We start from the raw sequence: 16,131 nt of genomic DNA, 5'->3' as shown, positions 1-16,131 counted from the left end.
CCCACCCCTGACCCCCCCATTCCCTGTGTGGGGCCTGCCTGATCAGTGGGCACGGCCTGAACACCACCCAAAGGAGCTCGGGCCACCTGCTCACGAGAGGGGGCAGGGCTGGCAGGGGCACAGGTGGGTCGAGTTCAACGTCTGCTTTCACAGCAGAGCACAAAATGGGGGGAGAGGGCTGTGACAGCGAGGGGTGCCCATGGCCAGGCCCTGGAGGTCCCCAGCAGGACCAGGAGCAACGGCAGTCCCCTCTAGATGAGACCAGAGGGACTGCACGGACGGTGAGGGCAGCCAGGGTGGGGACCTGGAGCACCACATGCCTGCTGATGCCCAGATCACAGGCCTGTCCCGAGGGCCCGGTCCTTTCACAGGCCAGTGTTTGTGTGTCCCTTTGGAATAAAGATGACCAGCAGCTGTCCCGGGAAACAAGCTGCTGAAACAGGTTCGGCAACGAGGAAATCAAAGGGCTCTCCCTGGAGGCAGGTAGCCTGCCTGTCGCCTGTCATGTGTGCACAGTCATTGTTCCCGAAGGCGCCTGAGGAAACTGCTCTGATGGCTGTGCTTTTCTCGGAATCTTTTGATTAACTGAGAAAGGTGAAGCCGGGGTACTGGCGGGGGTGGGGTGGGGGGTCTAGGCTAAAGCCCTGGGATTGAGGAGAGAAGGGCTGGGCCACCGATTAGACCTCCCGGACCCCAGATGCGGGCCAGAGGCCAGGCTGCACCCTCACCAGACCGGGAACCCTGCTGTCCCCCTACTTGAGCCACCATGGGGGGTTCAATGAGGACCCCCCCCCCCCAGTCTGCACAGAGCACATTCCCTCCCCCAACACAGCAAAGGGCTGCTGACGGCTTTTCAGGCCAAACGGACATCCCAAGGTCAAACACAAGTGTGACACTGGGCAAATGGAGAGCCACAGATGGCTGCAACACGGGGGTGGGGGGTGGGGGGTTCTGGGGCCCCTTCCGCCTCCCAGCCACTGTCTCCACGGGCTGAGACCTGAGCCAGGACAGAAGGAGAACTGGGTTGAGCACAAGAAAGAGGGAAGATGACTCAGCCCAGGAAGAGGCCTCAAACCCCACCTCAGTCTGGGTCCCTGGGTCCCCCTGGCCTGGCCACCCCAGACAGAGGAGGCCCAGGTGCAAGGCCAGGAGATGCCGTGGACCTCAGCACCATGGCTAGTGGCCTGTTTCTGCACCCTGGAGAAGGGGGTTGGGTAGGAAAGCCCCACGAGTGGCAACGTAACTTGTGTTGTAACACCATCCAATGTAGGCCCCAAATGTCGCAGATGGGTCACAGGTGATGCCAAGACACGGTGCCCTCAGCCCGTGGGGATCCTGACGTCCGTCCAGCCCAGCACGCTGAACCCCTGAACAGGCACCACTGTCCCCGAGCTGGACCGTGGGGACGGCGGGAAGCGCTGGTGCAGACAGCACAGGAAGTGCTCCCGGGTCTGCGTCCGCTTTCCCTGGCTGCTCCAGTCATCCCGCCTGACTTCAGGGCAATGTGACTGAGTCTGGGCATTCATCACGTCCCATGTTAGCCATGCCAGCGGCAGGGCGCTGCGGACCCCGGCGCTCTTGAACTTTTCAGAGATGTAGCTTTGGCATCTACGTGCTCCAGAGAGGGCTGAGGACTGCCCAGGTAACAAAGCTGCTCTAGACCCGGACTCTGCCTGGCATGGGCATCATGGCTTCAGACAAGACCTTCCACCCTGTGGGCCTTGGCCCACCTGCCCAGTAAGAGGTGGACCAAGGGCGCCCAGGACCACCCCGCTCTGGCTGTCTGGGATCACTGGGCCCTTGCTCTATGGTAGGGCGAGAAACTGCGAGGTTTGCTTGGTAAATGTCTTCACGAGCCAGCCCCAAGCACCACTGAACCCCACCCCAATAGTCCTCAAGGCACCTGCTCCTTGGCCACTAAGCCAGTGTCACCTTAAAAACTCTGTTGACTCAACATTCAGACACAGTGAAAACCAAGACCCGCCTGGCACCCGAGGCACGCCCCAGGTGGCACCCTCCTCCTGCCGGGGAGGAATGTGACGGCCACAGGCCACAGCGGCACAGTGTGAGTCCTGTCCGGACTCCACTCCCGGGAGAGCCCCCCCAACACGGACACCCAGGGTGTGTCCTGTGCCCCGGCTCTGAGGCTGCCCTGCGCCTGGCATGCCCTGGGGCAGGGTCCAGCCCAGCCTGTCCTGGAAGCTCATGCTCGCCAGAAGCCCAGCTCCCACAGAGGAGCCCTGCACGGGCCTGCTGGAGGCCTGTGTGCCCTCAAATACATCCGGGGAAACCTGCAAAGCTGTAACAAGTTCAAAGCGCCACATGAACACATCATTCCAGGTGAAATGCCTTCTTCACGACAAACAGTCCCCCAACCCAAACACTGTACCAGGGAAGGGCCGCTGACTCGGCTGGGCACGGGCCTACCCAGGTAACAAAGCTCACAATGTCCGTGTGGCCTCAGGCTAGTAGCTGAAGATATCGGTGAGCACCCCAGGCCTAGCGTCTGGGGAGATTTAGGAATGGAGCCCCAGAAAGTCAGCTGCAGCCAGCCATGTGTCAACCAACCACAACCAGTTTCCTGGCCTTTCAGCCAGGAACAATGGCCCTCTTTCCTATACACCCTTCTGTGCAGATATCTGCTCCTATACCCTCCTCTGCGAAGGAAGGGGGGGGCTGAGCCCTGGAGACAGAGGGACAAAGTGGAGGGAGTGGGGGGGCAGCCCACCGCCAAGGCCTGGCTCATAAAGGTTCTAGAGCCGCCCTGGGCCTCAGGGGGACGCCATCCTAGGTGCTCATCACCCTGTGGAGCTCCCCGTGGGGTCCGGCTGAGGGCTGCTTCCTGTCCTGTCCACTTCCCCCCTTCTCACCCCCCAGGTGTCTGAGTGTCTCCTCACTCAGCCTGGTCTCCCTGTCTCGGGCTCTGCTTCTAGGAAGCAACCTACCTAAGAAGGGCGGTGAAAGCACTTTGCACACAACTGCTTGTCACCACGGCTGTTCCTTCCAGGACAGAAACCCCAGGCCTGTCAAAGCCTGGCTGTTGGGTCCCGCCAGGGGTCCAGGTGTGCGAATCGGCCCGCCTCGCGTTTGCTGGGGAGCAGTGGTCTCTGGGGGACACTTCTCCCTGCTTCGTCCCGCATGGGACTTCCTCTCGCCGTGGCGCTGGGATGAAGCACGCGTCCCCCAGGCGCACGTGTGCTCCCCCTTCTCAGACAAGAAAGGTGCCGGAGCCCCGCCCAGTCCCCCTGCGGGCACTGCCCTTCGTGGCCAGCACGTCGGCATGACCGGACCAGGGACCCAGCCTGGCCGCAGCTTCCTGAACCCTGTGGCCACTCACTCGGTTAGAAGCAGCTGGGCCCAGGGCTCTGGCCACACGGAGGCATTTCCTCCCAAACAGACACTTCCATGAGACAGAATTCTCCAAGTATCGAGAAAACACTGGGCCTGGAATTTTTCTAAGTCTCCTTTATGCTGGAAGATGGCACACAGGGAACCAAGACGGCCAGGTATGTGGTTTCCTGGGTGGTTTTTTTTGTTTTGTTTTTTGGTGTTTTTTTTTTTTTGTAATGATCTCAGAAGGGAAAAATGCACCAGAACACTATGGGTCTATCCTTAATCTATCTTTGATAAATCTGAGTTTTGCACGGAGGCTGGCCTCTCTCACAGGAGGCCCTGGGCCTGAGGGGTCAGGATGGAGGCTGTTCCCCCATCCCCCGCCCCACGGCTGCCTTGGACTGCAGGGTCCAGCAGGCACTGGAGGTGACTGGGCTGGGGGCGGCTGGGCGGCAGATCAAGGCCCAGGCTGTTTCTGTGAAACGCTTAACATTTTTTTTCACTCCATGAGATGCAGCCCTTTTGAGCCTGGACAGCGTCCCTACCCTGAGGAATAAGGGAAACAGCCAGGTTGCTGAGGCCTGAAAATAGGAAATCAGGTTGCCTCTGGGGGTGGGGGTGGGGTGGGAGTGGGAGGGTGCTCGTACCCAATTTGGTAATGGATACCGCAGGTTCTCCCAAAATCACGGGCTCTAGGATCAAACAGCCGGGGAGGGGGAGCAGGAAATGTCTGTGTGGGGGAGGGATGGCTCTGGGCCCTGCCTTCCTGTGCCACTGTTTCCGCAGCTCGCTTCTGCAGGGACCACACAGGGACCACACGTGTCCCCACGCAGGCTCTTCTCGCCCACGAAAGCCTGGCTTTGCAGCCTCCCTTCTGGAATCCAGCCCCGGCCGAGCACGCGTGTACTCTGCTGGCCCCACGCACCCCTGACCCTACACCCCGCCACCTGGCGCGAGAGTCAGCTCACGGGAGGTGCTCGTGCGTCCTGAGAACGGGAAGGAAGGACCCACCCTGGCAGCCCCGCCTGGCTCAGCTTCTGTGTCTGCTCCATCCCGAGGTCCCTGGGGTGCTGTGGGCGGGAACGGGCCTTGGTGGCCCAGAGCCCTGCACGTCCTCTGAATGGCAGCCAACCTCATGGCCTAGAGGCCCCTCTCTGCCCGCACACCACCCCAGAGGCCACGCCGTGGCTCAGGCTGTTTCTGCACCAGGCCCCCGGGGGGCAGGTGGCCTGCCCAAACACAGAAGGTGTGGAGGCCAACACCAAAGGGCCTCCTGGCGTGCGCACCACTGGAAAACAAACACTTTGTTTCTGCGGCACACACTCAGGACGGGCCTGTGAAACCACTTCGCTCTCCACGTGCTGTGAAGAGAATTCCTTGCCTGACAGAAGTCGAGGGACCTTTTCAAAGCACACAAGGGTCTGGCAGGGGGCCAAGGCCAACGCTCTGCAGAGACACATGCGGTACTGGGGACACAAAAGGTGGGTCCAAGGTGGACACCGGGTTTTGTTCTGCTGCCCGGAGCGGGCGGGCCACGTGCGGACACAGGGAGACAGGACTGCAGAGCACTGGGGTCCTTACAGCTCTGTCCCAGACAAACCGGAGCCTCACTCGGTGGATGGGCAGACCGAGGCCGCCGGGGGCGGAGATTAGCCCCACACTGCCCAGCCGACATCAGACAGCTTGCGGGCCGTGCTTGGAAGACGACTTGTGCTGAGATCACTTCCATCTCCGCGCTAAGATCTTCCTGACTTTCCTACTCTCCTTTTTGGCAAGAACAAGGTTTGACGTGTTTCTAAAATTACACTTCACAAAACTGCGCAGACAAAAAAAAAAGAAGAAAAAAATGTCGCTTCCAGTCCCAAGTTCCTACACTTAATAATCCTCAAATTATTTCCGAGCTTTACACAAGCCCAGGACCTGAAAACACAGGAAGGGCCAACCCCCAAATGGCAAGGGGGCCACACATGTGCCAGACATCAGCATGTGGGCGGTCAGCTGCGCAGGCCCTTCCGCGTGGCTGGAAGGCACTGTCACGGGCACACGGAGGGGAAACCCTCGGAGAACGGCTCGCTGTGCAGGGTTCACATGGCCCCCGCCCACCTGACAAGGGACGATTTGGGGCTTCTTGCTCCGTGGGAGAATACTGCGAGCTTTGTGGGCGTCGCAAGGTGGGGGCTGCTCTGTGCCCCAAACCCCAGTTTCCCCAAAATAAGGCCCATCTCCCAGACAGCACCAGCCTCATGCAAACAGGCATCTGCCATTCAGAGCAGCAGCCGGCCCCACCCTGCCCCCATGGGGGGGGTTCTCACAGGTCTAGGGGGACTGTGAGAACCGGGGTGCCGCGGGAATGTTAGGACGCACATCAAGGATGGGCCTCTGAGCCAGGTGTCTCCAATTCCAGTGCGTGTGAACATGGAGCCCTATTTCCACCTGTCATCGTATTTCCACACCTGGGGAGTAGATGAGAAGCAGAGATTAAGTTCAAAGTGTCAGAGTCAGCTGCACTTCCTTTCAATTTGGTGGTGGTGGTGGGGTGATCTCTTCTTCCCCCATGGCCCCAAGAGGAAAATATAAATCACAGAGCAAGGCAGGCACACGCTGAGGAAACGCAACTGCCTGAGTCAGCTGCTCCAACAGGACCCAGCACAGAAAAGTCCAGAAGCAGACAGTCTCCACGCCCCTCACAGGCCGCCCCCTTCACTGACGATGTGCTCCCCATCTCAGGACAAGCCCGGCCCCTCTTAATGCCTGGGATCCAGCATCCCAGCAGGTCCCAGACAGCACCCAGCTCACCCCACATCCCACCCTGTCCCTGTAGCCAGGATGGAAGGGTGGGCTTGGGGAGCAGAGACACACCGAAGTCCCCAAAAGAGGGGTCAGCCCTGACAACCCATGGGGTACCCAGGACTGCCCGGGTCCCCTGAGGACCCAGAGACTCAGCACAAAATGTCCAGGTGCCCTCACTTCTATCGTGCCCAGGAAGCGTCCCCTCCCCCGTCAAATCCAGAGAGGCTCCTCATTTGGCTACAAAGCCGGCCATGGCACATGCCATCTGCCCCGCTTCCGGCTCTGTGACTTGATCCAAGGTCAGGGGTCCAAGGGCAACGGCTCCCGTGGGTGGGCAACAGAAACAGGACCTACGCGCAGCTCTTGGGGCTCAGGCAAACGCTGCCCCGTCCTGGGCCTCCCCTGTCCTCTGTGCGGAGAAGGGCCGGCCTCCCAGCAGTCTGCAGAAGATGGGAGACAACAGACACACTCCAAAGCCAGTGTGCTGTCCCTGATGCGCCAGATGGGACGTGGGCACCTGGCTCCTGGCGCCAGCCCGCCGTGAACCGGGCGGGTCCTGGGAAAGTCCTGCCCGCTCGAGCTCATCTACAGAACGAGAGTCACCCTGCCTGAGCCGTGGGTGTCCCGCCCAGCCCCGAGAGGCTGCGCACCAGGCCGCTCTGACATGACTTCAGACCTGGTACCAAGTGCAAATCCGAACTGTACTTCCATCCCAGTGACCCCAAATGTCCCCTCCCTTTAGGCCAGACCCTGTCCTGAGCTCCAGAACCAATGGTCCTTACAAACGTCTCACGAGTCTCAGACTTCCCCGAGCCCTCGTGAAGAGCCAATGCCTCGCCCCGGGACCAGAGGCCCGGCCCGGCCTGCTGCACAGTGGAGGCCTGGCCTCCCGTTCTGCCTGCCCGCACCCCCCCTGCCCACGCAGACTCCACTGGGTGTCCTCCGTCAGCCTGGACCACCCCCTTACTAAGCCTCTGTCCCATCACCCCTGCTAAAACACCCTCCCTGCCCCACAGAGCCTTCCGGGAGCGCTCTACCCCACACCTCTGTCCTGGGCCCCTGTGTCCTGCCCATGGACCACCGGGCGGGGCTCTGGGAAGCTCAGACACTGAGGAAGGATTCAGAACGATGCGTCTGGGGTAGAATCCCGACTGTGCCCCTAGGACTGGTGTTTCCTCGGGCTCCTTCTGCAACCTGAGTTTCTCTTTCGCCTTCTGTGAAATGGGGAAACACAACTGCCCTGGCAGGGCCGTCGTCACAGGGCTGGAACGAGATTATTAACAGGGCCTGCCTCGGCGGGATTTCAACACCACTTTACGGCGCCCGGCTGCACCCAGACGGGGCAGAGGGCCAGACGCCCCATGGGCAGTCCCAGGTGGAACAGCCTAAGCAGGGCTGTTGACCCCACGGAGGGTCCCACCTGGAAGTGGGTGTGAGAGCAGACACTGCAGGCTCGCTGGGGGAGAGAGGCTGTGCGGGCCTCGCTGGCCACTGCACTCCTGCGGGGGCGAGAAGAGGCAGCAGCCGGCCTGGCCTGGCCCCGCCAGCATGTCCCAGCGTGCCCGGGCAGGGCAGGTGGCCTTGGACACGCCTGATGGCGACGGGCACGGCAGGACATTCCTGGGCACGTTCCACCTCTCTGGGACCCACCGTCCCCACCCGAAGAGCCACAGGTGAACGGCTGGGACAGTGTGTGGGACTCGAGTGCTCCTGAGCCTACAAGACTCAGAGCACTGCTTCTCCTGAAGGCTTTGTCTCACCTGGAGGCAGGTGAAACACCTGCTTAGCTATGCGTGGGGAGGGGGGACTCTTGACCACTAGGTGCCCTTCCCGGGGTCGCCTCCCCTCTCACCCAGGTGGGCCCAAGCCCAGTCCCTCGGCAGTGAGGAACAATGGGGGATCTCGGGAGGGGGCAAAACCCAAAAACACTGCACCGTGCTTACGGGACTTAGAACACCCGTGGCGGCTAGCCAAGGCACTGAGTCTGCCGCCCAGCGGTGTCCTGGCAGGAAACCCCTAGAGCAGGGGCTCCGGCCTGCAAGGGTGCGTGGGGACAGCATGGGAGGGGGTCTGTCTTCTCCCCCAGGACCAGGCTAAACCCACCCCAGCAGGCACCAGGGGTGCCTGGAGGCCCCCAAAGTCTGCAAAGGGGCCGTAGCCTGGCAACCATGACTGTGGCCTGGAGCACACACTCCTTGCAACCAAACAGCCACAGGAGTGGCGTCTCCGCCCCTCCTCAGCTGAAGAACTCTAGGCAAGTCACTTCCCACAACCGGGACGCCAACCAGACCAAGGCCTCAAAGTGCCAACAGAAGGTGGTTCTCACTTGGAGGCCTGAGCGCAGGAGGCCGGAAGGGTTGGCCAGGGCGGGTCCCTGTTTCATGGACTTTTCCAGGGACACACCTCGACATAACTGTGAGTTTCCTGATAGGCTTATTTTCCCTTTTTGTTCATTACTGTTTAAAGGCTTGCCAGGAGACGCAAACATAGTACCTATACCTCGGGGCATCCAGGGCCCCAGAAGTCCTTGCCATCCGAGAGGTGGCACCCGAGATGGATGCCGGGGGCCTGCACGGGGCACACCTCTCACCTCCACTATCTCAGCACCTGACCCTGAGACAGAGTCTGCAGCGCCCCCACATACACGCAGGGACACGGGGCTGACTCAGCAGAAAGCCCCAGGAGGGGGACCCCGGCTCCACACGCTCCAAAGCCCGAGCTTCACCCACGTGCCACGCCTCACTGCTGCAACAACGCCAGAATTCAGGATGCAAACCCAGTCTCACTTCTGCTCCCCAAGAGCCCCCAGCATCCCTCGCCTGGTACTGGGTAAAAATTCCCAACGACGAAGGCCTGACGCCCTTGGGACGACGTGGGCTCCTAGCTGGCCCCAGAAATGTGCGAGGCCAGAGCAGCCCTAAAGCCCTCTCGGTCCAGACACTTCCCCGTGGGTAGTAAACTGACCCGTGAGCTTGAGCTGCGGTCAATCCACCGCCATCCCCGGGAATCGCATCTGTCCCAGGAACAAAGTCGAGGCGTATCTGGGGGTTCGTTCTCATGTTCTAGCAGTTGCGTGTGCAGCCTCTGATAACACGGAGCTAACAGTCACTAAGTGTGTACTCTGACCTGCATGGGGTCATCCCATGGAGCCTTCACAACTATGGGGGGGGGGGGGGGAGAACCATTGTTGGAAGTTCAGGGAGTGAGCGGGGAAAACATGACTTCCTGGACCACCGTGGCTCTCCTGGTCCAGTTGGGTGGGGTGGAGTGAGCTGTGGGGGTCGGGCAGCCCCTGGGACCCCAGCTTCTGGCCTGAGACCATCACTGGCTGAACCCACATCAGGAAGTGGGTTCATTTTCTCTCATGCAAAAATGTCTGATGATCTGGAAGAAGGGTAGAACCCACGGGGAAGTCCCTCACTTTCTATCTGCAAATGGCTACCGCAAAAATAAGCTGCCAGACACTAGGCGTCATGGGGGGAAGGGGGCGAGTTCACTCGGAAAGAGGAATCCAGAGCCCCAGGGCCCGGCAGTGAAGGCTCTAATGCCCCGTTGGAGCCTCCTGCACTGCGCCAGAGAGCAGACCTAGACTGCCTCCCCCAACAGGTGGGGCCCCAGCCCCGGACCACAGGAAGAGGCCCGGGTCCATCCTCTGTCTTCCGGGCAGGCAGGCAGGCGGGTCGTATTAAGAAACAACTCCCCAGAACTGGGTGTCCAGTATGGACTCAGTCATTCACGCTCACAGGTGCTTGTCCCACTCCCCAAACCTCTGGGGAGAACGAGCAGTCACTGTTCTTTCTCCCCCAAGGACACTGGCCCCACAAGGCTCGTCGGCAACCTGCGGTGCAAGTAGCTCAGAGGATCTTCATGAGGCTGGGGCTCTGACAAGAGGCAGACAAGCCAGAGCCAGAGAGGGACGGACCCACAGGGATGGGTCTCCCTCTCACACCAGGGCCTCTCCTGGGTGCTGTGGTGAAAGCAGGCCAGCCCCAAGGGCGGGGCAGACGGGGCAGTCATTCTGCCCAGACAGACCCAGATGCCACCTTCTCCAGCCTGGGGTGTGGGCCGCACCCCGGTGGCCAGACACAAGGTGCAGGCGTCCCACTCAGCCATAACTGCAGCCAGGCTGACATCTTATGGTAGCCAAGTCCCCGAGAGAACAAGGGACCTGAAATCCTGGGGGTCGGCACCCTTCCCCAGATACACGGACACACACAACAGACACTCATGGAAACCTTAAGGCTGACTGCTGAGAGAAAGGGCGGCCTTCTCTGTCTTCGGCATTTAAAATCGGTTCTCCCCACAAAACTGCGCACAAGCCGAGAGCTTCCCCCCCCCGGGCGGGGGGCAGGGCAGGGGCGGGTGCAGAGTGAACCCCTCTGGACCAACGCAGAAAGCTCCCCGGTGACCGGGCTCAACTCCCTTTTCTACTTCCCGTCTTTCCTTGGCGTCCTCCCTCTTTAATCTCCTCCATTGTCCCCCTAAGTGAGACCTCATAGTGTTTTCATGAAAGCAAGAAAAATTGACATTCCTGGAGGTATTGTGAGACCTGTTGAGGCGGAATCGCTCACATGTGCCTTTTTTTCTTTTTCTCATTGTTAGCTTGGAGATGATCTCAGAGAAAGGACACACACACACACACACACACACACAAAACACACACAAAACACACAGACAAAAGTCCCTTCCACGATGGCCGGGGAGAGATACAGCTGCTCTCTGCGTTTGAGAGACACACCCACTGCAGGAGCGCCCAGGTTTAATAGAGGAGCACAGAATCGAGCAACCCGCTCACCCGGCCAGCCGGCCGAAAACAGGAAAGCAAGTCCCAGTTGACTGGGGCAGGGGTGGGGAGGGGGATGCACTGCAGCTTCAGAAAAGTCCTTTCTCTGCGGCAGGGCCCTGGGGCCACTGAAACCCAGGCCTGTGCAGGGCTCTCTCAAGGGCCCAGGGCTATTCAGCACGGTGCCAGGGTCGGCCAGCGTCGGCCGGGCCGAGCTCTTCCACAGGGAGGCCTGCGGAAATCGACGGAGTCCACTTGAATCAGCCTGGAGCTGGGAACCACGTGCACAGTCCTGGCCTGGACGCCCAAACAGAGCCCCCGGAGGGCCAGCGGGTGGGCGCAGGGAGACTGTGCCAATGACAAACTTGAGCCTCTGGGCCTTTCTCCTCTTGGTTTTCATTCCTACAGCAACATTGTGTCCTTGTGGCAGGGGATTCCGAAAGTGAGGTGGCCACACTCACCAACTGAGGGTATGGAGCCGCCATCCCCAAACGAGGCGAATTAGAAGCAGGGTCCCTTGCAGGCTGCTCTGGGGAGGCATGAGGCTGAGCTGAGGACAAAGCGGGGCTGTGGACGCTGGATAATCCCGGGGGCACGCCGGGAGGATGGGTCCCCTTCAGACCTTTGCCCCATCCTCAGAGCACAGTGACTCTGGAAGGAGCAGGCCCCCCCTCTCAGTATCTGCCCCCAGAAAAGGCTGGCCTCTGTGGTCTCTGGAACATTCTAGCGTTCCCTGTGTACTGGAGGCTTGCACACCTGCTTGAGAAGACCCAGCAGGCCTGGTGCAGGAGGCCGTGAGCCCGCCTCCGGCTGACCCAGCGCTGCTCCAGGGCTGACGTGCCTCTGGGTTGAACTCACCACCCCCACCCCGTCTGCTCTCAGGACACCTGGAGGACAGCAAGCCGGCCAGTTGGGGGGGGGGGTCACTGACGATAGAGAAAGTCACAGTCAGAAGGAAAGAAGGGACTTCTTCTCTGGTCACTTTCCTGTTTACCCAAGGCCCAGGCACTCAGTCCCCCTGCACCTGTTTCAACTGGAAAGGGGCGACAATGAAAGGGACCTCGTGAAGTTCTAAGCCAGCGCAGTATCCACCACACACAGGGCCTCGCCCAGCAGCAGCCAAGGCAGTGACCGCTGAGCACAGCACGACCCAGTGGAACACCAACTTTTGAAAAGCTCTGCTCACGTACCAAGGACAAACCTAACCTCCCTCCCGCCCGAAGCAGGATGGGCATCCCTGGTGCTCTCCCTTCTCCTGTCCCGGGGCCCTTTAGAATTCCAGGGCAGCCCCCAGCCCGGCCATGGACGAAGACGTGGGTGGTAACTGTTCTCTCAGTGAAATGCACGTTAGTTCCAGCTGACCTGCGCGGCCCCGTCAGCCCCTCTCCAAACGACCCGGGCACAGAAGGTGTGGGACGAGGTCCCCCCGCCCAGGAATGTCTCAGAAGGGCACCACTCAAAGCTTTCTGCACAGAGGGCGGCCGGAGACGGTCCCCCTGGGTTACTCAGAGAGGCTGGGGATGTCGGCTTCCCAGATGGCGCTGGAAGGGGGCATTAAGGAGATCTGAAAAGCCAGGGAGCTTAACCCTGAGAGAGCGGGAGGGTCCCGGGATGGCTGTGGCGACGGCAACGGGGGAGGGACGCAGAAGAGGGCAGCATGACCGCTCTCGCAGGCAGAGGGGACGGTGTGCTGCCGTTCTGCTGCGAAACCCAGCAGTGCCCAGGGCATCTGTCCCCGAGGAGGCGGGCGGCCCCCACTTGCCCCGAGTCCCATGGGGCCTGCCGCTCACATTCTCCCCCGAATGAGAGGGAAAGGAGCCATGTGTGTGTGTGTGTGGGGGGGGGGGTTCTGTCTGCAGGACAGGAGCCAGGCTCACTGGGCAGAGACCCCAGCTGCAGGCACCTCCCTCGGGGCGGCAGTGGGACAAGGAGCAGGCTCAGTCTCTGTGGAGGAGTCCCACGGAGCACCGGGGCCCAGCACAGAGCTGGGGTGAGCCCTCAGTGCAGGAAGGGCAGTGTGGCCAGTCCAGGAGCTCCTGGGCAGAGACCCCAGCTGCAGGCACCTCCCTCGGGGCGGCAGTGGGACAAGGAGCAGGCTCAGTCTCTGTGGAGGAGTCCCACGGAGCACCGGGGCCCAGCACAGAGCTGGGGTGAGCCCTCAGTGCAGGAAGGGCAGTGTGGCCAGTCCAGGAGCTCCTGGGCAGAGACCCCAGCTGCAGGCACCTCCCTCGGGGCAGCAGCGGGACAAGGCCTAGGCTCAGTCTCCGTGGAGGAGTCCCACGGTGCACCGGGGCCCAGCACGGAGCTGGGGTGAGCCCTCAGTGCAGGAAGGGCAGTGTGGCCAGTCCAGGAGCTCCTGGGCAGAGACCCCAGCTGCAGGCACCTCCCTCAGGAGGACCAGGCTCAGTCTCCGTGGAGGAGTCCCACGGTGCACCGGGGCCCAGCACAGAGCTGGGGTGAGCCCTCAGTGCAGGAAGGGCAGCGTGGCCAGTCCAGGAGCTCCTGGGCAGAGACCCCAGCTGCAGGCACCTCCCTCAGGAGGACCAGGCTCAGTCTCCGTGGAGAAGTCCCACGGTGCACCGGGGCCCAGCACGGAGCTGGGGTGAGCCCTCAGTGTAGGATGGGCAGCGTGGCCAGTCCAGGAGCTCCTGGGGGGCCCCGTGCAACACACTCTGCTGTCTCATCCCCACTCCCTCCTCCCTCCGCCTCTTCCTCATGGGGTAGCTGCGGCTGCTGCTCCAGCTTCCTTTGCTTTACAATTTTAAAAAATTGAAAATTGAGAATCATAATAAAAAATAACACGAGGCCCTGGCCAGGAGGTTCAGTGGATAGAGCACCATCCCAGCATGCTGAGGTCGCAGGTTCGATCCCTGGTCAGGGCACACAGGAGAAGCAGCCAGTGAATCCACAACTACATGGGAACAACTAAGTGGAACAATGAGTTGACGCTTCTCTCTCTCTCTCTCTCCCCCTCCTGAATCAATGGAAAAAATTAAAATAATAATAATAATAATGCTAATTCTACCTGAGTGCTTCCTCGGGCCCTGCTTAGTCCCTGAAGCCAGATCCGGGGCCAGGGATGGGCCAAGGTTGGGGGCAGTGCGCCCCCCACCCCCTTGTCCAGCCTTCCAGCAGGGGAGGTGGGTAGGGCCAGCTCTGAGGTCTCCCCAAGAACCTGAAATCCTGATGGCTGTGCTCTGGCAGAAGAGCACGGGCACCTTTTCTTAGGAAAAGCCACGGCGGCCGGACAAAACGCCCGCTTGCCTGCCTCCCTGGAGAGGCTCAGGGGACACCTGGGCACTGCCCGGGAGCCGGCAGGAGACAGCGGCACCCTCTTCCCAGCTCCTGGGGGCCTGGACTCGAGGATGGAGGGGACAGAAAGCATGAGGCCAGCAGAGCTTACGAAGCCATCGCAGGGGTGGCAGGCCGGCACTGCCCGTCTCTCCAGGTAACAGACGCTCTGCCATCCAGCTCCACCCAACCGGCTGGGCACTCGAGCGAGTGGGCACTGGGTAGGCACTTCTCCTTTGCCACTGCTCAGGTCAGAAGGCTCTGGTTTCTTGCCTGAGGCCAGACACACAAGAGGAACAGCAGCCACCAGGGAGGTCAAGTCCTGTCACTCTGGTCTGTTCTCAACACTGTGCACGGTCACCGCCGATGACTGTCACCACTGGGAGGGGGACTATGGGCCTTGCTGGTGGGCAGAGGCAGGGAGTCTACAGTACAGGACCAGCTGCTCCCTATTCCCCGACAAAGAATTATCGAGCCCCAGACGCCGCAGTGCCAAGCAGGAGACATCTGCCCTGGTCCTCATGTCACGGCGCTTCTGCCTCCAATCTGGAAGTGAGGCCTTCTGTTAGGTGCTTGTGAGGTGCCTTGAAGAATGTCCCCATTGAGGCTTCAGTGCAGACTAGCTAAATTTGGTCTGGCCCCCGCGGGGGGCTCACACACCTTCCCCCAGCCTTTAGCACCTGACGGGAGGGCGGAGGAACATGATTCTACAGTCAGGCGTCATAGAAGGGGTCCCAGAACAAACGGACCGCTCTCTGACCAGCCGCTCTGACCCACGCCCTCCCACGGCACGGTACCACCTTCTGTTCTGTTCCTCTCTGGGTCCTTTGTTCTCAAAGCTGGGCCTTTGGGACGTTAGACGGAGGGCTAGAGACAGATTAGTTTTGTGGTGGACACGGGGTTTATGGCAGCTCAGTATCCCTGCCATCCAGCACAAGGGGCAGTGGTCACCCTCTATGGCGCTTTGCCCACCGTCCCCTCCTGCTGCTGGGAGACAGGCCTGCACCCGCCCTCCTTGTGTGAGCCCCGCCGACCCCTCTAATGTGATGGGCACAATTACTTCAGGGGAGGCAGGAAGCAGGATGACGGGTGCCCAGGGATTCCGGGGACACGGCTGGCATCTTCCCCTGAAGGAGAGGGAGGGGCCCATGGCAAGGAGACTCAAAGTCTGAGTGCATGGACAGCGTTCTCTGCAGGTCTGAGGCCCCATCCCAGGGATCCGAGGTGTCTGGGTCGTCTCAGGATCTGCCCCAGGGACCACGAGAGTATGACAAGGTCAATCTCCTGGCAGGCCCATCACTAGGGAGCCCAGAGCAGAAGGAGACCAGCCCTCACCTCTGAAGACTCACAGGCGGGGAAGGACGAGGGTGCTGAACACGCAGCCCCTCCCGGGCGCTCTGCCAAGCGCTTTTAAAGTATCCTCTCACTTAATTTGTATCACTTCCCCGGGGACTCACCTGTATTATTACCCCCATTTTAATAAAGGAGAATTTGAGCCTCAGTGACTTGATTTAATGGCTGGCCAAAGCCACCACGTGTCTGTCTGGCTCCAAGGAGCTGCCTGAGCCCCAGTCCTCGGTGGTCTCTCCTGCCCCGAAACCCCGCTCTACAGCAATGAGCTGCCTCGGGGCCTTGATCCGGGTGCAGGTTTGCACATTTTGAGGCCCCAAATGAACTGGAGGTGCCCTCTGGGTAGGGGGACAAGAGAAAGAAGGGGAGGCGGCCTGCTGAGGACCCACTATGTGCTGGGTGTTGTATATGAGCATGAGGAAGTTCTCACAACAGCCGTAAGAGGAGAAACAAATGTCACCAGCAAACTGACAGGGAAGTCAAGGTTCATTCATGGCCAATGTCACAGAGAGGGTGAGCAGAGCGCGAGGAAGACCCGTGCTCTGCCATGCTGTCTGGCATGGGACCTGTGTCTCCCAAGGGTC

At 60.7% G+C, this 16,131-nt stretch overlaps 1 protein-coding gene across 7 annotated transcripts in view; it reads right to left on the bottom strand.

Annotated features, from left to right (window-relative positions):
- The window catches only part of FAM53B (family with sequence similarity 53 member B), a 107,093-nt gene that overhangs the window by 2,457 nt on the left and 88,505 nt on the right, over positions 1-16,131 (bottom strand). The gene's annotated exons all lie outside the window — the stretch shown is intronic.

The sequence above is a fragment of the Saccopteryx leptura genome, chromosome 13 (assembly GCF_036850995.1).
Source record: "Saccopteryx leptura isolate mSacLep1 chromosome 13, mSacLep1_pri_phased_curated, whole genome shotgun sequence".
In the NCBI taxonomy this organism is placed as follows: Eukaryota; Metazoa; Chordata; class Mammalia; order Chiroptera; family Emballonuridae; genus Saccopteryx; species Saccopteryx leptura.
This window is presented reverse-complemented; position numbering and strand designations above follow the sequence as displayed.